The sequence below is a fragment of the Coturnix japonica genome, chromosome 5 (assembly GCF_054131305.1).
Source record: "Coturnix japonica strain WE chromosome 5, WE-NBRP24, whole genome shotgun sequence".
Classification (NCBI taxonomy): domain Eukaryota; kingdom Metazoa; phylum Chordata; class Aves; order Galliformes; family Phasianidae; genus Coturnix; species Coturnix japonica.
Window position 1 is genome coordinate 40,040,960 of NC_140667.1, and position 26,899 is coordinate 40,067,858.

Sequence of the window (26,899 nt, forward strand, 5' to 3'; positions counted from 1 at the left end):
TTTTATCGGTGTAATTACTAGCCTCTTATAGGGCTCTGTAAGGCAGATCTGACTTTCCATATTGGAAATATTTGAGATAAATGGATGAGCTACACAGAACAGACTAAAGGATGTAATTGTGTGCTGTGATGTAATCTTCATTATAACACTAAGATCTCTCCACTCACACATAGACTCCACAAATTAATCCCTTGTGAATATGACTTCGGAGATTTAGTGTAGAAGTGTTCTTAGATGTATTCCAAACCTAAATAGATCCAAGGTTAATGTGAAAAAGAATTTTATACATTCTCTCACTCAACTCCCTAGTTTTCAGTACATTAAACTATGATGAGTGAGCTTTATGATTTATGTTATTAGGATAATGTAATTGTAGCAGCGACTCTTAGTATTACTACTTCTGATTTTGTTCTAATTTTAAGAACGTATTGTCATTAAGGGTAGTGGCTTGGACACCCATTCTTTGCCCTTTCAACAGCTCTAATCTCTTAAGAATAGCTTTCTTTTTCAACTGTATCTAACCCCTAATTTAAATATTTTTTGCTTAAACTTTGGATCACTTGGGAAAGCAAATGATAATGACCAGCGTACATTTAGATAGTTTATTTTCAAAATTTTATCATTTTTGATCATATGTTTGTCTTGGTGTTTTCTCATTTAGAGATGAGCTTGAATCATAAGTGTGAAAACTCTGAAATATGAAGATGTTTGGGATTTTGCCAAATTTCTGTCCATCGTGTAATGCCAGAAGTGGAGCTTCTTTTAATTTGTCGTATAGAAATTATTGTCGTGGTTTTTTTCCCCTTTGTCTCTCTAGAGTTTGCTGATTATAATTTGAATAGCAGAAGGAAGCCAACTGAAAGAAAGCCATCCAGTTCCAAAGACATTTTCCTTTGCACTTGAGATTTAAGTGATTTAAACTGAGTTTCAATTTACATGTTGGATTTAACATCACACTAATTGCATATTAATTAAATAGCAACGGATCATTTACTAGCCCATTTAAACTGGTGTAACAACAGCTGCAGATGAAATATGCAGGCTCTATTATTACATAGTCCTTAAACCTTGGTAAATAAGCTTGAATAATCATTAGAACTTCAGCAGTATATGGTAACTAATGCATCTCTGCATAAATTCATTGATGTTCTTGATATAAACTTATACCAAATAATTCTCTTGAGTCTATGCTCCTGTCCTTCTACATAATCACTGGGAGCATCACAAGGCTTGTCTCTTCTTACTTTTAAATCACTTTAAATCGTGATGTATCAGAATCTAATAATAAATGAAGAGATCTTGAATCAAAATATGCATGCAGATATATTTAACTTGTTTGAAGTTCACCTCACAGGGCTGATTAACAAATGCAGTTACTGCATGTATTGATTGTGTCTCCACATAACATTATGGGCAGACTATTAGCAATAGTAAGTGCTGTACTGTTAGTGCTATGGGCTATGTCAGGGGTCATGAATTGGCAATAATAATAGAAATACTGTATGAAACTGCATGTGTAATTGCTTGAATAGAGGAACCAATAAATGAGTATTTGCTCTTTTTGATTTCTAATGAGTGAGATTGGAGCTGACAGAGACAGTGATTGATAGCTATTATAAGGACCAGTAACTGTCTCATGGCCATATTGTACATTCTTTTTCTGCCGAGTGAAGAATGGATTTGAAAAACAGTCATGTGTTTGTGGAATGAATTTTGGAGTATTCACATGTACATAACTTAAAATAATTATCACCGTGATTACAAAATTACTTTATGTAAAGCCCAATTCAAGAGCAGTTTCCTGGTGTGGTAGGATTCACTTAGCAGTACCACCTCAGTTTAATCACTCTTAGCTATATAAAAATCTGGTGTTTTAAGTGTTACTTCTCAGTGAGGGCTCAGACAGGGATTAAGAGCAGCCAAGTCTCAAAACTTTAAAAGGAACATAAACAGAAAAGAAGAATTTTCTTCACCTAAATATTAGAGATCTGAAGAGAAAAATAGGATGGAACAGTCTAAAGGTGCTATCCTGCTAGTGTAATAGTTAAATAACTTAGTTGTATAAATACTCAGGAATTAAAAGCAGTTAGCCTACTCTATTAATTGGTAGCCTAATTAAGAAAATGGGAAATGTTCTTTTGACTGTGGAAAATACATCAAGCATGTTTTTGTGAGCATAAATTATGCTATTTCTTATACTCTTTTCAAATTCAACTTAGTGCTTATAAAAATTGTGGCCTTCATTTTTTTTTTTGGAGGGTTACTTAGTAGCAGGAGGAAAGGAGTAATATCCTAATCTATATCCTCATTTTGTGAGGAATCCAAAATAAAAACTAAACAAAACAAACAGCAAACTCTATTTAGTTGGAATGGAAATATACCACTGAGTAGTTCAGAGGCTTAACAATAAAACGGTTTTAATACTGATGTCTAATTCATCTCGATATTTATTTTTTGTCATTTTAGTTGAAAATCTGAGAGAGGAAAGGAAAAGGTTGAGAATTGTGTGTTGCCAGGCATCAATCAATCACTTATCTCCAAGCTTCTAAATACTTAATTACTTTTTCATTTGTCTTTGTGTTCATAGTCATACCATAATATAACTTTGTTTTGCCATTAATATCAACGTATTTAAGTAAAATTTTGAAGCAAAATAAAATAAGGGATTTCCTGCTGGCAGCAAATCGAAGGAGCAGAAAGAGTGCAGGAGGCCAAATTCTTGTTTAATTTATATCCTTTCCAGCATCCCAGGGTTCAGTGTTGCAGTTTGATTAATGATTTCTATACTTAATGGAGCTGTACTACTGTAATGAAGTGAAAAGATATAGTCTGTGACTTTCATGGGGCAACACTGATCATACATTACTGCAAGTATAGGGCCTTATCTTTTGCAAGCTGTCCAAGATTTTCAAGTGTCTTGGTTAGTTTGTTATATTTCAGTATAAACCATAGCTATACAAAAGGCTATTTAAACCAATGTCTTACCACCAACAGTAGTGAGTGCCATGTATTCAGAGACTTAAGCAAATTTTCAGAAAATCTAGCTAAATTTAAGTTATTATAATAGGCTAGAATGTATTTTCATTCTCAGCTATATGATTAATTTTTATGCCTTGATCTATGTCTAGGTTTATATCTCATAAATTTTTATCCAAGCTTATTTTGCAGTTCGCATTCACCCAATTCTTTATCCTTTTTCTTTTGCACAAAGTAGAAGGAAGCTCTCAGAGTATGAATGAAGCACACAAATCTGAGGTAATTCAGAAGTAAGAAGATATTCTAATTAGAGGTGGCTGACCTTCTCTCAGTCTTTTTGTCCCACCAGGAATGACCTTTCAATCTGCAACTTTCAGTTGGCCTTTTCAGTTTGGAAAGCTATTATACATGATCCATTTTCAGCCTCACAGACAAACACAATATATCTAAATTGTCTGATGGAAGCTGGTATTTTGTCAATTTTGATAGGCATGGGCTTGCTAACCACAGCATAACATGTCATAACAAATAAACTAGCTGACTCAAAACAACAATCCCAAAGCTGTGTTTTAAAACAATAACATTAAAGACTAATTTTACTCTTGTATCAAAAAATTAGGTTGTCATTAAATTATAGAAAGTTAAGAAAGTTTAAAAGAAGATGTTGTGAGGTCTTCTTTCTGGAGACATTCAAAACCAGCCTGGCTATGTTTCGGTGTGACTGGATCCAAGTGTTCCTGCCCTGGAGGGATTTGACTAGATGATCTTTCAAGGTCTCCTCCAATTCCTGATATTCTGTGATAAAGGTAAACTGAAATATCTGCTGATATTACAGATGTGCTTTGACAATTGAAATATACAGTTTAACTCTTTTTTTTTTTTTTTTTTTTTTTCCCTTAACATATAATTTTTTTATTTTTTTTACTTTTTTACCCAAACTTGTGATCTGGTTTATCTGCATGATCTTGAGAAGATTCTTATGTCTTGGTTGAAGAAAAAGCTTAGGTAAAATTTAGGACCTAAGTACAAACACATGCTCAGAAATGGTCTTAACTGCATAGTCATATGGAATTTGCAGATTCCTCCCTTACTCTTTAGATAGAGCATATGCAGGCTAGATATTCCTGTGATTTACAGAAGTGAAACAATGTAGGTATCTGGGCGATGTTTTGGGGACAATATGTGTTTCCTTATCCAAACTGGTATCTGTTTGTGCATTTCAGTTTCCATTGTGAATCTATAGTGATTTTTTTTTTATACACTGGGTATCCTCTATACTTAGAAAATAGCTATGATAAGGACATTTTTGGGGATCTGGATCCTAGGATCCCTGTGCCTTCGTTCCACCCTATAAAATGAAAACAATTTTTAAACTCCAGAAATAAACTTCTTGAAATAAAACAGATCTATTTGTGAAAACAAATTCAATCCTCCCTTGAGGCATCAAAAACCGATTTTTTTTAAAAAGGCTTTTTTTTTTTTTTTTTTTTGGTGGCTCTTGGCCGCAAGAGAAAATGAAAATGTCAAGTAAGGCAGACTTTGAAGGCAAACAGGAAATCAGCAAAGCATGTATATTACATCTGGTCTAAAATTTTCAGCTGGTGGAGCTTTTTTTACCATTTCCACTGAAAGAAATATCCACAGACTAATAGAAATAGAGATGCTCTGGAAGGTCAATGGGGAATATCAGAAATAACAAAGCAATCCCTACAGTTAGGCCCTGAGAAATTAATTGGAGAAGTATGCCTGACTCGCCACGTTACCTTCTGCATTCATTCTCCCTCTAAGCAGATTTCAGCTTCCAGGTCTTGAAACTGGGAAGCTTTGCCCAATAAATGAACTGAATAAGATCAAGGGTACACACACACTCCTTGTGCTTTCACTCAGTATTTCGGCTTCTACAGTGTGAATTACTGTGGGAGAAAAGACTGGATAAATTATTGCTAATTTCTGACAATGTTGTTCTGCTAGTCCTAAATTGAAATTATGGCATTTTAACTGGTGACACTAAGCATAGCAAAAATTAATAGTGGTGCTAATTACTTCTCAATGAGCTAAGTTTATAGTCTTTTAAACAGCCTGGTACAAGGACATGAAAATCAGTCCCACTGTGTGTGGAATAAGATTGTTATATATCAAAAAAGAAAAATCCCATAGAGAGATAAAGATGGGAAGAAATCTGTATAGACTCAGCATATTACAATGCTAGGTGGAGTTGCATTAGATAGCCTTCTGGATCAGGATCAAGCATGTGAGCTAGTAGTGAATTAGTGGTTGTTTCATACTATCCATGAATAATGAAAGTTCACTGTTGTTCCTGAAACTCTCCTTAACGTGCACGATAAATTTGCATCTGGAGCAAAGAAGGAATTATTTAATTTATGTAAACTGTACTTTGAAAATGATTTGTTTAAAAAAAATAAGATGTGAAAGAAAGCATTCAAGACATGGGTAATGCATGGAGATGTATAGTTTCGTAGTTTGTATGCATTTTACACCTCCATTGAGTCTTGGATACTGAGATGTTTTTCAGAGTTGAAAACTTCTGTTATTTATGTACCAAAGTTTGGTTAAGGAAGAGTGGAAAAAAAAAAATTCAGACTGTAAACTGAAGATCTGTGAATTGAGCTGTTTTGGGCTGTGATGTTATACAATTGGAATGTGACTTTATTTAAGCCATGAAACTCATTTATTTAAGCCATGAAACATACACCCCGAAAGATAGACAGAGACCAAGGCTTGCTGATCACAGACAGCAATTCAAAAAATGTTTAATTGCCATCAGTGACTCATGTTTCTACTCTGTAATCCTTTATGGAAGGTCCCTGAACACCTGAATAATGCAAGAAAAGCATTCACAAATGAAGCTGTGTCCAGTAGATGCGAGTATATATTTGCTCCATTGCAATTACACATCCCTTGCCATTTACCTGCATATTTCTTAAGATATATATTCTTACCCCTGTGCTACTATTTCAAAGTTTTTTTTCAACCTGAATGTTTTTACTAGATTGGGCTGCAGATTCTTTTGAATTTGAGAAATTAAAGAACTTCCCCTTAATTTTACTAGATGTGTTTTGAGTTCAGTTGTATTTTTCCTCTCTCACTCAAAGATTGTCAGCTATGTCATCAAATTCTTTCTCGCAAACATAACCAGGGTCAGCTGTGTCATCTCAAAATGTGCATTTATTTAGCAAAACAAGGCAGATGCTTTTATAACCACAGAGATTAATTTTAATATTTTCTAGTATGTATAGAGTTTAACCTTTTTAATTTTAACCCCACAGCCATGCATAACAGCTTGTTGTCAGTTCTGTATGAAGTGTGCAGCCTATGGAAGTGCTTTCTGTATTTTTAAATGAATTTCCTGAAGCTGGAAGATCTGGTCAGAAAAAAAGCACACTATGACTAAGTCTCTAATTGCATTTGATGGGAGGCTACTTGAGAAGCAATAAACACAGTGTGCTCACAAACCTGAGTGCTTTCCAACTATTTATGTATTCACAGTCATTTGTTTTTGTTTTTGTAAAATTGTGTAATGACTTATTCTTTGGGCTCTGAGTGTAGATGTTTGATAAATGCAATATACGGTAAGGTGTGAGTTTTGAGAGGATGAAATTAACTTGCATGTCCTGCTGCAGCACTGTCCTCTATCCCATCTGTTGTAGATATAGTTGTAGCTTTGATCTTGATTGGCCATAATGCAAATTGGTGTTGCTTCTGTTATTAATCATCCTTCAGTAACTTTAAGTAAAGGAGATTTCATCTTGACTGAATGACATTAAAATTTAAGGGGACAAGAGCTGATACAACTCCAATATTTAAAGTTGCATAAAAATGCAATTCAGTGGAAAGTAAGCATCATGTCTGTATATCAGAACTGTTCCTTGATGTATTCAAGGTGATTTTTTTTTTTTAGTTCACAAATATTTATTAGATGTTGACAGTACAAACTTTGCACAATTACACTAAAACATACTGGAAATGGATGCTGAAGAACACTATATAAAAATGTAAATGTAAATATCAAGATATAGATACAAAAAAATTACTGATTTTCCACAAAGTAAATTAAACAGCATAAGTAAAAATAATTGGATTGGGAATTCATGGATGTGTATGATTACTGTTAACAGTATCTTCACTTGATAGCATCACTATCTGTAATTAAAACAGAAATAAGCTGGAGAGGCAGGATACTGAGCTCTCAGATACAACTGGACAAGTAGAAGTGTATAGAGTTCCTCACTTTACTAATTTAAGTTATTGGTTTCTGGCTCTGTACTTCCTTTTCACTTAAATTCAAAACTTCCTTAATATAGTGCATTCTGGTTTTGATGTCTCACTTTTGATGACCTATTGATCTGTGGTGGACGAAATCCCTTTTCATCTGAGAGTCTTTTTCATCCATTTGATTGGTGTAATTGTCAGCCTTACCAAGGTCAAAGGCCTGTTGATAGATAAAATCAGCATTTATATAGAGTCCTTGGGAGGTCAATATCTTTATCTTTCAACAAAGGGGAAATAAGTCACAGAGTTTATTTATAGCCCTTTTCTCCTTTTCTTATTTTTCATTTTTTCTTTTTTTTTTTTTCCTTCCCCCTTTCTTTCTTAGACTGTAAGTGGTCCAGATTCTTAAATGGATTTGGTAATAAAAAAAGAATAGGTGTCAACCACATAGCATTTTAAGGGTCTGTAGATCTGCTGTGGAGTTTCAGATTGCTATAAAGATAGGAACTACTAATACTAAGATTAGAACTGTCTTTTGTGTTCTACTCTGAGGTTTTGGTGTTTTTATCCATTTTTAGTATGTGATTTTGGTATCTAAAGCGTGTACTACAAAAGATGATAAACTAATCTGGATGTGAAAATAATTTTTGCTTTGGTTATAGCTTGGTATTAATATCATCATTTTCAGATGCTTAGGTGAGGAGTTCTGAATAATCACAAGTTGTTATGTTTCAAGCTAGGGCATCTCTGTTTTTCCAAGCATATCTGTTTACCTTTTTTATACAGAGTCAAGAACAATTTAATTAACTCTGCATCATCCTTGCTGAATGACTATTTAGTGTAAGCTGTAAACATCTTCAATGGCCTTGTACTAACAGAGACAAAGCTACAATTGAAAAGTTGTAGAAAGTTGAAAGTGAAGGCCTGACTAAAATGTTCTTGGGAAGATTCCTCAAATTCCAGGCATACTGCTAGTTGGACAGACGTTTAATTTTTTCTGCATACTTCCAGTTATTAACAGTGTATTTAAGGATAAATTTATCATATTCTTTCCAGAGTAGGATACGTATTTCAGGAGGATGTTTTCTCTGAGAATTATTCTTGTTCCAATTTACTGAGATCCAACAATGAAACTTGTATAAGTTTGTGTTGCAGGTAGTTCTTTAATACTTTGCCAGGCAGACAGCAGAATAAGTAGAGACAAGGTATTGCAATTAAATATTACATTTCTGTTCAGAATATTCTGAATAGAAATATTCTGAACAGAAATGTAATATTCTGAAGAGAACAAAAATACTGTGAGAACAGGAATTGTATTTTTAAGAGGGTAAAAGCAGTATAAATGCTTTATTTTTACTTAATATTGTCTTTTAAATAAACCTAGATTGCACTAACTTTGCTTGTATGTCCATGCAGTTTTCTGTTTTTCTTTCTATTGCAATGAAAATTCATGTGGAAACAAGTAGCCAAATGAACCACAGGCCTTTTGTAATCTAACTTATTTTCACAAGACAGATCTCCCCCTTTTATGGAGAATGATGAACTATCTTCTTTTTCCACTTATGCCTATGCTTGCCTATATTAAAATAAATACTTTTAAATGCAGACTTCTAAAACAACTTTATTTTAAATGCAGTATCATCTAAGTCTTGAACATGAAAATTCTTCTCCACTTTAAAGTCGTTTTAACTACATTGTTCAGAAAAAAAAAAGTTAAAACATGGTTTGCAAAATCATGCCAAGCTTTGAGATGTATATATTATACTCCTTGATACAACTAGTCCTTAGATTTTCTATGTCATATTTATGATAAATTGCATCACTAATAGTAGGTCATACTTACAGTATGTTTTATCAGCCATGTCTTTACACATGACACTAATGCTCTCACTTGTTAAATAATTCAGCAAGGGAAATTTATTGCTGATATATGTTTGCAGATGAATGTAATGCAGAGGCTTCTTAAGTTTTCAAATGAACCCATTACCCAATAAGGAAATTAGGTACTGTAAGTTGTATATAAATATGTTACATCTCTGAAGACTGAATCTGATTTATACTAGCTTGAAGGGAATACTTGTAGTCAGGACATATTCTGGAGCAGTGGAAGAAGTAACAAGTATAATGAAAATTATCAAACTGAAAATGTTTTTGAAATATCCATTGGTGACTTCTCAGATATTCTTATATATTTCTTACCGTCTCTGCACAGCAAATTTAATTTACTACCTCTCTCATTTTCACATCTCCCTAATGGTATCTGGCTACTATTGATAATTAATCCAGATAATGACACTCCTGGATATGATGCCACATCTCTGGACATTGAAGCGTGTCCAACATGCCATTAAAATCCCATTAAAGCTTTATTTACCAGTCCCAAACTAAAAATAAACATTGATGGTACATATGAGAGAATACTTATTACACTGACCTTGCAATGCATCTTCCAAAACTGTGTCACAGAGGACTTTCTTGAGGCAATCTGAAACAATATTTTATTTATTATTATTCCAGGTAAAACATGAGTTCTTTTTTATCTATCAGATTTAGTGTCTTCAATTTTTAATCTGCTTCCCAACAAAAAAATGAGCATACTTTCACACAGCAGAGGAGTCATCTCCTCTAATGCTTGATACAAACTCCTCTGTGGGTAATATTTATATGAGTGTAGGATGTCCTATCTTTCTGGTCAGATTTACTCCTTTACTTATTCCCTTAACCTCTTATCACAATCTCTTCTTTTTCTTGTCCCACAATTTTTAACTTTTCAAAATCTTTCTTGTCATTTAGACTCCTTCTTCCAGAACATTACTTTGTTTCTTATGCTCCATTCTTACTGATGGGCTTGTCATTTTTATTTTTTTTTTTTACAGTCATTATCTTTTTTTTTTTTTTCCAGTCATTTTTCATCCCACTCCTTCCAGGTTTTTTTTAATGTTTAATTCTTTCTGGAATCATGACATCATCTAACAATCTGATATCTAATTTCTGATCATTACCATTTTTATTTTTCCCTAGAAGCTGCAAGGAAAGGAGTAGTGTTTTACCTCAGTAGTTTGCTAAAGGAGAATTCTGTTCTAGGCAGATTCTTAACTTGGCGCAGTAGTGCTTTCTGAAATAGAAAGTGACATGTAGTTTGTTTAAATTTGGCCAGAAAGACCAAGTGAAGTAGGCTGGATTACAGTTCAAAGATTATTAGTGCTATGAAACTTGGCAGAGATTTTGCTTTAATGGGAGTAACAGTACTGAATATCTAATAATTAATCACAATGGCAATTATGTGCAAACACAATAATACAGCGCTAACGTTCCAAAGATGTAAAGAAGTTCCTAAAGAGAAATATTTGAATAGCTGCAACTGTACAACTGACTTCCTTGCTTTTTAAGTATCTTTATTAGATACAATTTTTAGTAAAAATAGATTAACTGAAACAATTCCATCAATTTTTTTTTTTTTTTCATGCTCTCTGAAGCAATTGTAGGTAACATGGACAATTTGTGTGCTTCATATGTAGTTTCCCTTTTAGTTCAGACTAGTTCAGTGTGCAAAATATTTCTTTAAATTTGTTGTAGCATATAACATGATTCATGAAAAGCACCTCAGTTGTAGATGTGAAAATAAAAGAGAGAGTTAGGGGAGATTTATCAGATTAATTAGAATAAATTTGGGGGATTTACATGGAATAACAACGTACTTAATAAACAAAATCCTCATATTGTAAGCACTTAGGTGTTGTGAATACATTCACAGTCAGTCCAATGAGGCCTCAAAGCATTCAAGATTGTTTGAAGGAAAACTATATTGATTTCAGAACTATACTGTACTAGAAAGCTTTATGTCTCAATCAGATAAAGAGAATGTCTCATCAGGTTTCCTAGCAGTGCTGAGGTTCCACTTCAGTGATATAACCTCTATGTGATTTAAAGGAACCTAGCAGAGCTATGAGATGTGGAGAGTCTGAATTTGGAAGACTGAAGTCCTGAAATTACCCAGGGAGAAGATCAAGACTGTTCTGCTTTTTTTTTTCTTGTGGTGCTGCAATGTACTGCTGTTGCGAACAGAGATGAAGAATTGCTGCCCAAGGTAATGGGCATAGTAGCTAGTTGCTGCTTCAGGGGCAGTCTTTCTGCTACTGGTTATGCTAAACAGAAACTGGAGGTGAAATCACATGAATGGAATATGGAACTAAGCACCCCCCTCATGCAAGGAGCGTTCAGTGAATGTGTCCCTTTTCTCATCACTTTCTGTTCTCATTTGACTTTTCTGAAATGAAAGAGGAGGGCTTAAGAATGCCACTGAAAAACTATGGTGCCTGTGGCTGTTGGCAGTTTATGTGTGATTAGAGTCTGTATTTGTGAGCATGAAGTTGCAAGCATGGAGTTCGTGAGGTTTTAGACATGGGTTCTTCACCTTATCTGTCAAGCTGAGTGATAGCTGATAGAAGCCACTTCAAAGAAGAATGCTTGTATGCCAGATTGTATGTATGGGGCCAGTCATTAAAGAAATGCCTCCTATTTTATTGTGTTGGCCCACAATGTCAGAGGCAGACGGTGGTGGTATAGCAGGAAAAACTGAACCTTGCCATCAATATTCTTTTATGTTTTGTTGCTTTGTGAGAAATAGCAGTGGAGGAGCTCCTTCAACAGCTGTTATTTCCCTATTGCCATGAGTGTGATTGCCATTTATTTCCCTCTCCTATTTAAAAATTTCATCTTTCCATGCTCTTTGTTTTCTGCAAGTGTTCGTATTTGTGCAGATGCAAGCATACCTTCTCTATGTACACTTGTATGTTTTATTGTTGCACAAAAGAATACCATAACAGGTTGACTGTTATCACTGTCTTGCTTATTGTTATATAGTATTATAATTTATATATATATTTATATATATATATTATATATTGTTATAATTTCATCACATGACAATGTTCTTAATGGTATTTTGTGGAAAGCAGTTGTCACATGATCAAACATTTAAAATGAAAATATATTGTCCATGCTGTAGTACACAAAATATAATATTAGCATATTTTGTAGGTACAAAGGTACAAATGAATTTCTAAAGCATTGTAACCTGCAGATTTTTTTAAACTTAAATATTTTGCAAAGTTTATTTTTTCTTTTATTTCAAAAAGAGATATTTTCTCCACAAAAATGTGTATGCTACCAGAGAAAATTTGGTTCTAAGCTTATTTTTATTAAATGTAATACTTATGTCCGTAAGTTTATTTATAAAACTGCAAATTGTTGGCCAGAAAATTAAGTCTCATGCTGTTAAGCAGTTCAAAGCTAAGTGTTCTGTTTGTAACTATAGCTTCTCAAATGTTCATCTCTAGTATGTTTTACAATAGCTTTCATTTTAGTATGCAAATGTTGTGCCTAATTTAACTCCATTCTGCATGTGTCTAATTTTTTCTGTATGTTGATCTTTCTCTATCTGCAGGAGGCACCTGACTTAAAAGAGCATGCAGACTAATGACTTTAGTCTTGAAGACTTTTATTTGCCCTCATACTGTAGAGAATTTAGGCACAATCTGATTTATGGATGATGTTCTGCAGGTGGGTTTGAAGGTATGACGTTTTTGCAAATACATTATTCTGAATGTTATTTATTTTGTTTCAAAAAGACGTGACCTGCATTTCTGTCAGCAACGCAAATTAAATTGATGTTTCTCAGACTTGTCAGAAGGAACTGGGAGAGGCAAGAATTTAGTCATGTACTGCTAACAAACTGTCTATAACATTTCTGTCAAAATTAAATGCAGCAAACCATAAAATGACTTTAAAGATAATTACAGAGTGAAGAATTTCTTCCCTGCCCTCCCCCCCCCAGTAAGTGTCATGTGTTCATGTAAGCACTAGAGGGCAATGTGACTTATTATTTTGGCAGGGGATATTCCAAAATGCCTACTCTGCAAGGTTCTGGTAAACTTTTGTAAGATATGTAAAACATATTAAATTAAAGTATACTTTAGTAAGATTGTATGAGAAACATTTCAAATGTACCTGCTCGTTAATTGCTCTGAATTGCTAGCAGCACCAAACAGAACATGGTCTAAACTCCTTAATTTTCTTCCATACCTTGGGGGGGGGGGGGGGAAGAGAAAGAGAGAAATAATTCAGAATCTTTGTGAATAAGCTGGTAGATGTAGATAAACCTTACATTTAAACAAAACTACCTAGTGTGTGAGAAGTAAAAATGCATTCAAGTTTTTATAGACATCCAGCCTGAAATGTCAAGCAGAGGTATTTACGTTAATTAAGATAAACAGGTTGCCAGGCCAATTTGTTGATGCTATTCACTTTCACAGTGCACTCAGCACTTAGAGGCTCTGAATCTGCAGCACTTAGAGGATCTGAGTCTGCAGCACAGTGCTAATACCTAAGCTAGTTACTGCTGGCACATGAGCTTCTGAGAACGTATGTGACTAAAGGGAAGCTAGGTCCATTCTGACTTTGGATGGCATTAGAACTTGTCTTTTCTGCACTCTGCAGTTCTGCTCCCCACCCTCAGGTATCTGCTTGCAAAGCTTAAAAGAATAAATTTATAAACATAAGGCACCAGAAATGAAAACATCCTTTTATTCTCTTTCCTGCAGTGAAAAGAGATGTATATTCTAGGTTGTAGACAGAGCTGCCTTGGAGATAAATCATCTGATTTCAACATCTCAGCAGTAGATAATAGATTCCCCTCAGAACCACGTAATTAAAAAATGACATTTCTGCTAGTGTGCCAGCTCAGTGTTGCCATTGCCCCAGGATTCTGGGGATGCAGGAGCCCTGCAGAGCACAACAAAACAAATGTTTTATTATTAAGGGGGACGTTGTAAGGTTGTTTTAACAAAGATAAAGATCCTTTGGGGGGAGTGGGGTGGGACAAAGTATATTCCTCTTTCCTACAGTTTTGAAAGGGGATAAGATTAAATAAATTGATTTGTTAAAAATACACTGAATGAAGGAAAGCATATACAGAATAGCAATCAAGATTTTAGATTCCATTAGCGTCTAGATAGCAAGGATTTGGCATGAATCTAGAACCCTCAGTTGAAGGACTTGTGATGAGATCTTCCCTATACAGTCTTCTGTTTGCGGGTAGTGACTGCCATTCCTGTTCTTCAACTATCAAGAAAGCAGTAATTTTCTTGTAGCTAAACTTAGTTATTTTTAATACTCATGAGGAGTAAAATTCACCACAAACATGATCCATGGTGGGTATATTATTATTTCCTGAATATAATTGGCCTAGCAGCAAAGGGGGGGTGGGGGGGGGATTTTGTGAGTCTAACTTAAACAATAAACTTAATGAGGAGATGTCCATGAAGTTTAAGATGTTTGTTGCAGAGCAAGGTGGCACGTTCAGTGAGAGCTCTGAGAAAATGATTGCAACCTCGTGTGTTCAGTAGGCTAATAGGCTAAGGACTGAAGTAAACTGGAGACCCTTAAGTGTCATAAGACTGTTTGCAGTCATAAGGCAGAACACTCTTACTGCTGTGTTTTGCTTGAACAAATTTAAAGTGAAGATAAGGCTAGAATCAACTTGTACCTGCTTTGTACACTTTAAACCTTTTCTCCCTTAACAAAGTCATTTCTGTATTTCTTGCATGGCATTTGGAATGAAAAGAAGCCAAGAAAAGAAATACCGTCAGTGATTTGTTTTTTTTCATTGCTTTTTCAAATGTTGGTAACAATTGGCATTCGCTACTGAGTATATTGCTAGCATAAGCTGCTAAATTGTCATCAGTGTTATTACTGTTATTATAGACATCTGTCTAGAGTTCCTCATTTTGAGAAATAATACTGAGTAGATTTACTCTATAGCCTAACAAAAGGCCTGACTCTGCTCTCTATTTTACATCTGAGGAATTCTATTATGAGCAGCCCCACGGGGGACTCCTTCCTGAGTAAAAGCGGCAGAGAGGTGACAATTACAATGTAACTAGTTTGCAGTGTGATGAATGTGAGCAACAGTTCATTTTCCTCTTAAATAACAGCCTCTGCTGAGCCTGAATTTTGCCATTTCTGAGGCAAGTACAGCAACAATAAGATGTTTCAGAATTTCAGTAGTATGTGAATAGTTATTTTATACAGATTAATTCCAATGCAAGGAAGGTATGAGGATTTCCTTTATCCGCTGAGAATTCATATGGATTATTTTAAGCAAAAAGTATTTAATCCAACTTGAATAAAAGCCAGGATCTCTATCCCTATGATACTTAGAAAATGGAATAATGAGTCATAGAACACTAGACATGTCCTTCAAAGAGAAATCTGTGGGGCTAACTTCATGATATCTTGGGTGACCATTGCCCTGAAACACAGTAGCTAATGCTGAGCTATTTGAGTATATACATGTGCACACATATATATACATGTCTATATATGTAAACCTTGTTTCTGCACATAACAGTGAATTGAATTCTGAGTTTCTTATGATCCAGAGTTTCTTTAATCTAATAAAATCTGTAACCACTCAGAAAATATTTGCAAAAGAGGAAAACAAGACATACTGGAGCTGATCAGGAATGGATCAGGAGAAGAAAGCTAATCAATTACAATTAATGACAGAGAGATCTAAAAGCTTTAAAGTCATGTGGGAGCTTTCTCAGAGCTGAAAGCATCAGAGGAACCTGCAACCAGATAGCAACATAAGAGAACTTGCTGCTAACTGGTGAGCTGGATCAGACTAAATTGTAAATAGTGAGAAGAATTTAGAAGTCTGCTGCAGTTCAGCATACCTTAATAATACTCCCTAACAAGCTCTTGTGTGCCCTGCTGCTAACACTATACTTAAGAGTGATGACAAAACAAGTCAAAAACAAAGTGAATCACCTCTTTTGTGTGTTCTTGAGCACTCGTTCTCTTCTCCCAGCACAATTTCTCTGTCACTATGGTAAAGTCTCTGTAATGGTTTAGAGTTGTGTAGTATTTTTGAAGGCTGTAATCCAGAATGATGTTAATAACTGTCACCAATGCATCAGGTCTTCACTAAGAATACTCCTAATTTAAGTGAACTGTGTTAGGGCAGGGAGGGGAAAGGTATGTCAGCAACAATTTAAGTTAGGTAATGAAAAGGAATATAAGGCTTAAGGCCTTTTGTGAACTGTTGCCTGTGTGATAATGTGTTCCCTCCCTTCCTTGCCATACCCTTTCTCCTTCGGGCTTACCATTACACATAAGACCTCATTTATGCAGACAATGATGTGCCCGTAGCCTCCCTCAAAGCTAACAGCTTTCAAGGTCTGAAAGATCATTATAGTCTCAAACTGAGCGTTCAAAGTTCTGGTAGCAGACACCTGGTTGAACAGCTAAGTTTAGTGTGCCCCAGAACCACCACCACAAGTCACCCATCTTATCTCATAAACAGTGAACACTCCACCAGCCTCCTTGTTTTTCCTGTATGGTAGTTGGCTGTATGACAAGATATACTATTTAGTAGCAGTGTGTCTTATTATTATTATGCTTGTTGCAGAGATCTCTTACACTTCAATACTGACTCTTTCCTGATACTGATCCTCAGTAAATGACCGATCAGATAAGATTTCTTTATGATTGTGTTTTTAGCTGTACACTTATAATTCCCTATGTGTAAACTGTTGCTTGAGTCTGAGACTAGGGCTGGATTTGGCTGCACATCTGGGACTTCTCTGGGAAAGAATTTAGAAAGTAAGGGGCGCACCCACTCTGAATCTCGTGACTCAATGGGAGCATGGCCTGGATGAATGTGTTGACATTTTGATAGGATGAAACCTACCCCCTGTGCAGTAAATAATCAATTGTACCTTCCTCACTAGAATTTTAAGTTACTGTCTTATGTATGATTAGGGTCTGTTAAATAACTATGTTCTACAAATAAATATATTTCTGCATCTTTCTTATGAGTGATATGCATAGTTTCCATCTGAGACGTCAGAGTTGCCACGCTTGCCTGACAGATTCTTTCTATTCCTTAAAACAAATGATCCGGTGATAAAACTACATCATGTACATGGGCTTTACTGTCAAACAAATGCCAGAATCTCATTACTGTACATGGTCACTTTTGTTAGTCAAAACAGTTATTCATTTCAGGTGTGTGTGTATGCAGACAAATGTGACCTATTCCTAAATACACTCTAACTCTTGATGGCAGCCCTGATCTATTTGAATTCACCTGTGTTGTCAGCCAGCAGCACCTCAAACTTCCTAACATTTTTGGTCACGTTTTGGGATACTAATTTCTCTTGGTCTTACCAAGGCTGACTTGCATAAGATATTTTAATGAAAGACTGCTGCTTCTGAAACTGTTTTGAAGGTTAGTGCCTCTAGATTTGTCTTTACGTGTATTTTTAACTTTATTTTATCTATGGTGTCTTCAGCTCTCAGATAAGATGCATTCACCAGTTACTAATTCCTACTGCCTATTTGGTAGTAAAAGAAAACAGGAAGATCACTAGCACCCAAGAAATAATAGGCCCATTCATGGACAGAAGAAACTATTCCTACCAGCTTTTGGTGAGAGCAGAGGGAAGTGTTTGTATGTTACTTTAGCAAAAATTTGTTTTTTTTAAAGTAGTCTGAGCAATCTTTCTTGAAGTATATAGCTGACAAATGAGAATGCAGCCTGATGTAGAAGTCGCTTTTCAAGAAAAGTTGCCTTTCCTTATTCAGCAAAGTGCTAATCACGATACCCACCCAGATGCTCTGTCTCATTAAATTGACAGCTTTTCTTCTAGAAAAAGCAAAATTAAAATCTCTGACATATTACACCTGGTATACACCTTGCTGAACCTTGCAAGAAATCTTCACCTGTCCTTTCAGAGTACTCTAGAGGGCCTTGTTTCCTTACAGTCTCTGTAACAGAAAAAAAAAGTCCATATATATAGCTCTGTTCAATTGTATCAGTGTTGTTAACACCCTACATTTTTAGATGAGAAACTATCTAGTAATTGCAGATGTTCTGCCAAGAGCACATGCTGTACTTGATGACATAAACAGTTGATCGGAACAAGCAATAGAAACAGCAGGTGTGAAGCTGATAAAAGCTGTATCACAAAGCATATGAATTGAGCTGGAAAAAGAAACAGAGGAGAACAAAGTACTACAAGATGCAGCTGACAGAGATGAAACAATTCTTCTCACCTGCATAGTCCCGGGAGAGAAAAAGAATGTTGGACAATTGGAAGTGAGAAGGCTCATAGAAGAATAGTGAGCTGGATAACAAAGAGTGTAAAGTCTAGTAAAAAGGAGAAGAAAAGGATGAGAAAGTAAATAAATGAAATGCTGACAAGGAAGCCAGTGAAATCATCTAGACAAGAAGTTGGTATGTGATTCTTTCTGCACTGTCTTGAGAACAAATTCACTCTTGTCATATAGCTAAGCAGTTAAATTCACTTCGAATTGTTCCAACTGCCTTCACTATAATGCACAGTTACAACATAGATACCCTGCACTCTTAAATAATAGGATAATTTGTTTCTCATAGTCTATCTTGTAAGTCCCTGTCTTATGTGTCTGTATTTCCCAGAGTGAAATCTGTTCCCAGAGAGAACAGATCTGTGGTGATTGTAATGCATCTAACTAATAGTTGCATGTGGAGTATCATAATTTCCCAGAATATTCCATCATGGAAGCAATAGAAAATATTACTGATTATCATCACATCTTAAGCTGCTATAAAGCAAAGGACCAAATATGAAAATAAGCTAGCAGGACTAGGCAGCAACCTCAGAGCAAGGCTAGTATTTTTTATTCTTTAAAATAAAGAGAAAAAGGAAGGGAGGAAAAGAAGGAGGGAGAGAGAGGAGAGGAGAGGAAAAGAAAAGGAAAAGAAAAGAAAAGAAAAGAAAAGAAAAGAAAAGAAAAGAAAAGAAAAGAAAAGAAAAGAAAAGAAAAATACTTTAAGCCCTAAGGCTAATTGCTAGTTGTAAAGTGCAGTCTGCTTCCTTCACCATGTTGAGAGGCATTTCAAATCTATTACTTGCTGTGTTGCTTTAGGGGCAGATTGGTAAAAGGGGCGAGAGCTTGAAATAATTCACTTAATGGATCCTCAGTCATTTAACCAGCTAGTTCCAATGGAAGCAGTGTTCTGATTAAAAAGCAACTGCTGATACAATGAATGTTTTCTGTGATAGCCAAATCTAAATGGAGGTGCAAGTGGGAAGAAGGAAGCTGAAGGTAGAAAATGAGATCACTTCACTGTAGGCTGGAAATGATGAGAGATCAATCTATTGTGGACTGCTAAGATAGCAGTACTTCTAGAGGAGGGTGAGAATCAGTATAACGAGTGTAACTATTCAGGTATTTTCCGATTGAATGATATCCACAGATATGTTATGGATAGCTCCCACAAGAGGTAACGGGTCTTCTGTGTCAGTAATAATAATACAAGAACTGCTCAAAAGTAATACCTCTTTTTTTTTATGTTGTCCAATAACATCAGAGATAGACATTGGTAGTATGGCAATGGTTGAACCTTCTCACCTATATTCCATTACATATTGTTACTGTGTGACAGAAGGGATCAGAGGGGCAGTGTTATAGAATGGTGTCTGACGTGGAAGTGCCTATGAAGAAAAGATGCATATCAGTGAATTCCTCTGAGCAGTGAAAATGGCACTAATTCATTGACACTTGCTGAATGTTTACAGAGACCAAACAGTGGTATGAGCGCAGTGAGTCAGCGGGTGGTCTCCTTCATACCAATGCAACCTCTGCTGAAACACAAGCCACAGTGTAGATGGCCGAGCACAGCTATCACACTATGTAAGAAGGGGTATCTCAATCAGTTTATCTGTGCAAACCAGCAAATGACTGTGATTATGCTGAAAAATATCTTTTTGTAGGCGAGAATTTGGGATATCAGTGTTATTGTACTCTCATAATTTCCAGGGAAACTAATAGAAGGCATTACTTTTGGAATAACCTATACATTCTCTGTGTTTTGAAGTAAACAGTTTAAGCAGTTTCTTCTATGTGTGCATTTATAAAATACCTGGGATGTTATAGACATACTTTCTTTTAGCTTTTGTGCTCTATCATCTTTTGTTCTCTGTCATCTCTTCCACTGCATTTATGCAAATGAGTTTGTCACTCCCACATCTGCTAATATGGTTGAAATAATATATCAGTTCTATACTTTGATTTGTATGCTGCCAGACATAGTCTTACTACTGCCTGTTGAAGAATGTAGCAGAAGACCTGAAAAGGTATTATTTCCTAAAATAACAACTTTTGTATGCAATGAAGTGTGACTTTTTTAAAGAAACATCATTGATGTAAATTGATATAGGCTGGTTTGTTTAGCAATAGGGATTAATATATTAGTTTAAGAACCAGTATAATAGCTTAGCAATCCATGAGTGATAGTTCTAAACTTTCAGTTTCAACTTTAGTGGGTGAATAGTCAAATCAAGAATTGCCTGCATTCAGGTTATTCATAAACATAGCGTAGACCACATGTGAGTGTCTTTCAGTATTTGCATTTTGAAGGAAGGAAGGTGACGGACAGAGCTGCCTGCTGTTGTCCAACTTACAGTAAACCTTATGTGCCAAGTTAAACAACTTTGAGCTCTCATGATCATGTTATTGCTTGTGTTACTATGTGTAGCATAAAAACGAAAAAAACAAAAAACAAAAAACAAAAAAACTCAAAACCTAAAAAGGCCTATAAAAGCCTATTTATAGAGAAAAAAGAAGAAGAAGAAAAAAAAGTAGTGTAGAATCCAGATAGAAGTTGTTTGTGTGATTTCATTTCTTTGTGCCACACTAGCAGCAAGTTAAATCTTTCTGTGTATTTTTAGGTTGTGTTATGACCCGTCTGTTTATTTCAGTAGGAGGTGAAAAAAAACTGCTCCCACTCCCTTAGACACTTCTGTCCTTCATCCACATTCCAGCTGCATTCAGACTTAGCTAAATTTAGTAAGCAACTGTGTTTAGTTTTCTTCTTCACCTATATTTACTGTAGTAAATCATTTGGCAGTTTCAGGTTTTCCTTTCTCAAGGCATCTGGCTGCTACTTCAAATGCAGTGACTGTGCTTGAATGGATCAGATAGTGCTTTTAAGAGCTTGATAAGGTTGTCATTCATCATGCAAATGAGAACTTCTCTATTACTGACATGCTACTTTTTGTCTATATTTGCAGAGAAAATGCTAGGATGTTGAGGAGATGACTGGATTACAAATGAGGAGTGAACCTAAAAAAAAAATAAAAAATGATTTGGAGATAAAATAGATTGGCAGTGTAACAACTTTATTTTTACTGGTCACAAGGATATCTGTGTTACCTAAGGGGTTTAGTTATCTTTTGACACATCCATCCAAAGCAAAGGTGAATTCCCACCTTACAGGACTCTTAATGGGGAACAAATTCACTGAACTTGGTAGTTGCATGCAAAGGCATAAAACCTGTCAGAATAGAAGGGATTAGGGTACTATTCTCTTTGTGAACCAACATAATGGACTTCACCAGTGAATCATGGCTTAGCATGAAATCAGTGAGAGGAGCAGGCTTCGGATTTATTCAGTGTATTTGGGAGGATATATTTTCTGAAAAGCTTTCACAGCATTCACAAAGCTTTCACTTGAACACAATGAGTAAACATTGTTGTTTGTTTCTATCTTTTCAGATATATCTGCTCTCTTAAAATAGTGTATATTCTGAGTATACAGTGAGGCAGATTTGGAACATATAACATGCTGGTGGCTTTTGGATTTTCTGATTTTCATTACTTTTCCCATAGGAGTGACAATTGTAATATATTGCTTAAAGTAATATGTGATATGCCTAGGAGAGGCTTTTTAAGGTGCTTAGAGAACTCTTATGTTGTCACTGAACAAAAAGATTGGTATTGCATCTAAAGGCCAGTGACAACTGAGTCATGCTTCTGAGGCAGTTCTAAAGTTTTGAAATGAATTCTGATAACTTTATATTGTTGCTCCTCTTGCTATTTCAAAATGTTTCTTTGCATTGCAACAGTGAAAGGACTTCACTGTGGACTACTGTAGACTCTCACAGCACATTGACAGCTCCTCTCCTTGGATTCAGTCTTGTCTCAAATAATTAGCTCACATGGACGCACAAAGACATCTTCAGAATCCCTGGAACAGCCATACAATAAATGATATTTTAAAAGTTGATTCAGAGAAATAAAGTGTTTCCAAAACCTTTCCTTGAAAAACTGCAGGATATTTTTCAATTGAACTCTTGCTGTTTGGTGGGAGTTAGTTACTTCCTGAAGTTACTGAGAGTCATTTAACCTCTGGAAAACAAAGATAGACACTGTCAGTTTTGTTTTTCTTATTAATCTGAAGAATCCTAGCAGTAGGTGTCCACCCCTGTGCCTGGCTAAAGAACTAAGCAAGAGTTACAGTGTACAAAAATCTTTCCTGTTGAGGACAATTCATAGTGGACCACTGAGACAGTGGAGGAGAAGAAAGGACAATCTGTCCTTTAAGACAGCAAAATTTTTTCATTTATGCTTTAATTTCAAGTAATTTCATAGCTGTATGAACTGCTGTTATTTCTCAACTACCTTTCATCTAGCTCACTGATTACATTTTGTCTGGCATAAGGAGTGTCTCATGTTAAGTTTCTTACTCTTCAAATATACACAACACATCCTATGCCTTTTTTTCCTCCTCTCTGCTGAGATCAGTTAACACAATCATAACAAAAAAGTATTTACACTTAAAAAAATACTTAAGAGAATGAATGTATGTTAAGAATGGTAAATAGAAGTACTGAATCAGGAGACAGCAGAGGATGAAAACATAGAAACATATATCAAATGCTGAAAGCTGCAGGGAAGAAAATGCACATAAAATTAACCTGCCATACTGTATGTGACCCTAAGTTCAACAACTTTGGTGTGTGTCTGCTCCATAGTTAGGGTAGGAAAGAGAAAGATTATTCTTTAAGAAAGCTTTAAATAGAACCAATAATTAAACTGTACATAATTTTCTTCTCATTATGAATTGAATGAGCAAACACAGGCTTATCTCCTTCTCTCACACACATTTACCTGCATACCTTTTTTTTCTTTCTCTTCTCTTGTTAAGACAGCATTGAAAGTCTTTTGTACAGCATGGGGAAGTGGAGAGCTTAATTATAGTGCTTCTGAAATGCTATGAGATCTTGAAGCAAAAGATGTTATTGTACCATGGCAAAAAATGACTTGGCTATTTAAAAATTATTTTCTACCTCTCTTCTCCTCCCTCCTTTACCCAGTCTCCTCCTTTGTGTTTGGTACTTCATTTCACCACCTTCCTGAAAGGTAAATGGTCTTTCTGTCTTACTAGTGTGGAAAACAGACAATATGATCTCCTACAAAAGATAAGCACTGCAGATAGCTTTGCAACATATAGTTAGAATAAGAGCAGTATTTGATCTTGAATAGTTTAACATTGTATTTAAGTTTTTCACTATGAAATTCTGTAGCATCTGGAATGTAAATAATCTGAAACATTTATACTGAGTTGATGAGGTATTTAACAGATATGAGACACTGACTTTAATCAAAACATTTGGATCTATGTGATTAGAACTGGTTGGCTCTAAGATTCAGTTCTAGGCTGGGAAGCTGTGAGAGAGAAAACTATTCTTGGATTTTAATGTAATCCTTCACCCGTGAGATGGATATTTGAAGGATATGATCAGGTACAAGGAAGGCCAGTGATATAATCTTAGTGTCTCTCCACAAAACCACAAGTTTTTAACTTTGTTACATTATTGGCTGTTAAGAGAATTTTTGCCACTGAGAAAACTGATGGTTTTTTGTTCAGATAAAGTTTGCACCTTCAAACAAACACAGAGCTTCATGAGAGATTACATTCTGTCATAGACTTGTTAAAAACCTCTTTAGACACACTCAATAATATTCTATTACACCTTCTGAACTCTTTTCATAGGTGATATTTCAATGGACGATGTCTGTTCTTTAGTTTACATATTTATATATTGAATGTAGACAGATTTACAACCTACTGAAAACAATACTTTCTGATTTTATTAATACCAAGAAATTATTTTAGCCCTGCTGTTTCCCATTATCCCTTCCTGTTTTGCCCTTGCAGATGAAAACAGTGTTTCTGACCAGAATAAACCAGCAGAACTAGAACAGACCCCTCAATTTATATATATTCTTAAGCAAATGTAATAGAAGTTCCAAGAAGAAGCCATGAATCTGGGCTGCCACTGAGCCTTTCGTATGGTGCTTCATAGTCCTGACAGACATATCTCCTGACTGAAAGAAAGTTGCCTGTACAACTCATTCGTACTATTAACATATAATATAGTGGCTCTTCCAGGATAGTACCAGGATATGAGGTGCACAAAAGAGATGAGTTTAGCACAGCAGGTTTCCTGCAACAGTACAGCAGAAAGCTAACATTTGATTTCAGAGCTAATGCTTTTATCCCGGGCATTCTCTGTGAATTACATTATACTAAACTCAACTGCACCCCAAAGGAATAACAATGCAGGGTCATTCTCAAGCACTACATTTAAACGACCAAGAAGTTGTAATTCACTGGTGTCCAAAATACCTGTATACATATTGCAATTCTGTATATTTACACTGAAAATGGTGAGTTCTTTTTGTCTGGCTGTCTGTGAATCCTCACACTATTACTTGCTCATCCTTCAGGGTATAGAGAAAAAAAAAAAAATATTAACTCATAAAATAATGCAAAGCTTATTGTGATATGCAACCATGGATACACTGAGCCATAGTTTATGAAATTATCCTTATAAATACAGAGTTATTACAGAGTGATTTGAAATGTGTAGGGTTTATTTATTGCAACCAGAAAAGTCTCTTATGTCTAGTTTACAAAATAAGCATCCTGTTAGTTGTGAACCTATTCTAATCTACTGTTGTTAAAATCATAAATAACAATTTGATCTACTGAAAATTAGATACAGATGGTTGCAAAATTGAGTTTGAATTTAGTAAGTGTTAGCTGGTGATTTTCCATTTCATCCACTGATACAATTGTTTTTGCTTCAGTTACCACTCAGCACTTCTTGATTTTTCTGCTGTGTTCTTTGTCAGTGGAAAGAAATCACTGAACACAGTACTCAAGGAAAGGCCTCACCAATGCCAAGTACAGGGGCAGTATTACTTCACTAGTCCTGCTCACCACAACATTCCTGATCCCAGTCAGGATGCCACTGACCTTCTTGGCCACCTGAGCACACTTCTGGTTCATATTCAGCTGGCTGTCCATCAAGGTCCCTTTCCATCAGGCAGCTTTCCAGCCAATCCTCCCCAACCCTGTAGTGTTGCCTGGGGTTGTTGAGACCCAAATGCAGGACCCGACACTTGGCCTTACTGAAGCTCATACAGTTTACCTTGGCTCATCAATCCAGTCTATCCAGGTCCCACTGTAGTCCCCCTCTCTCCTCAGGCAGAAGAAATAAGAGAGAAGAAAGGTAGCGGCCTTTCCCTTCCATGAAGTCAGCATTCAGAACTTTTTCAGTCAGAAGTTCATGGCAGGCAGTGTTTTCTTCTGAAGAATGGATGTTGTGATCTGGTTTAACAAGTCACCTGGCATTTACATCTCACTGATTCTGTACAGGAATATCTACATAAAGTTTCCAGCAGCTTTGAGCAAATGTGATTTTAGTTTTGGTGGACTTTGTTAGAGCAAGGAGCCTGGACACTGTTAAAGTACCCAGAAGTTTAATCATGCCAATCTCTGGTTACACAGTCTCTACGTGAGGGACTAGCATTTTTTTCCCGCAACATTAATTTTGTTTATTATTGAAGCCTGTTTCTCCAGGGAACCTTCTTCAACTTTAAGCTTTAAATAACTCTAGTGTTTAAATTTTTGCCCTGCTTTCAACTTTGGGACCAGGAAGGAAATCCATTAGGTTTGAGGGCTGCTTTCACAGCAACAACATAATATTAAAAAATATATGAGAAGATCAATAATGAGAACAGAGTGTTTGTATATTCTTTGTTACAATAAGCATGTGATTAAATTAAGTCTTTAAAAGAGCCAGAGGTTTACCAGAAATTTGTGAGACTTCTGACACTATGGTTTTCTAATTCTGTTTCACTCTAGCAGAGTGAAACGAAGTCTGATGTGCATAGCAGCTTAAGTCTTAGCAGTTCAGTTATCCACAGTGCTGGATTTAGCAGTCCCAGATGGTAGATAAAACTGGGAAGAGCTCTGTAAGCCCATAGTTAGTTCATAGTTCTCAGTGTTGTAGGACAGTGATTTGCTGTCCAGCATACATGAGCAAAATCAGGTTCTGTTGGCTTAATTTATTAGAATTTGGTTAGTGAGTATATGTTTTATATTCAAGTAGGTAAGAGTTACTTTCTTTGTCTCCATTATAGCAAAGCTAACATTAAACTTGAATGCCGGATCATTACTGCTCTATGTTAAAGATTCTTGTGCCCAAGACACAATATCCTCCATATATCCCTGAAGACCTTTTACTGGGTGCTAGAAATGCATGGTTTCTCAGTTTTATGCTGACAGCTGTGTATGACAAAAAGAAATGTTGACAAAAACTCAAAGTTTTTCATAAACAAATTGCCTATACAGGAGCTTACATCTCAACAGAGTTTACAGGCTCATATTTAGTTATTTGCAAATGTAATGATTGAGCCTATTCCCCAAGAAAATCTGCCCCAAGGCAAATAAACTAGTGTAAATAGTTCTATAAGTGGTCTTTTTTTTTTTTTTTTTATTGTTACTGGG

General features: G+C 35.5%; 1 long non-coding RNA gene across 1 annotated transcript in view; it reads left to right on the forward strand.

Moving 5' to 3' along the window:
- The window catches only part of LOC107315167 (uncharacterized), a 126,859-nt gene that overhangs the window by 47,963 nt on the left and 51,997 nt on the right, over positions 1-26,899 (forward strand). Inside the window, exon 7 of the long non-coding RNA XR_004307593.2 lies at positions 12,653-12,768. This is a non-coding gene — a long non-coding RNA (uncharacterized LOC107315167). The remainder of the gene's footprint in view (positions 1-12,652; positions 12,769-26,899) is intronic.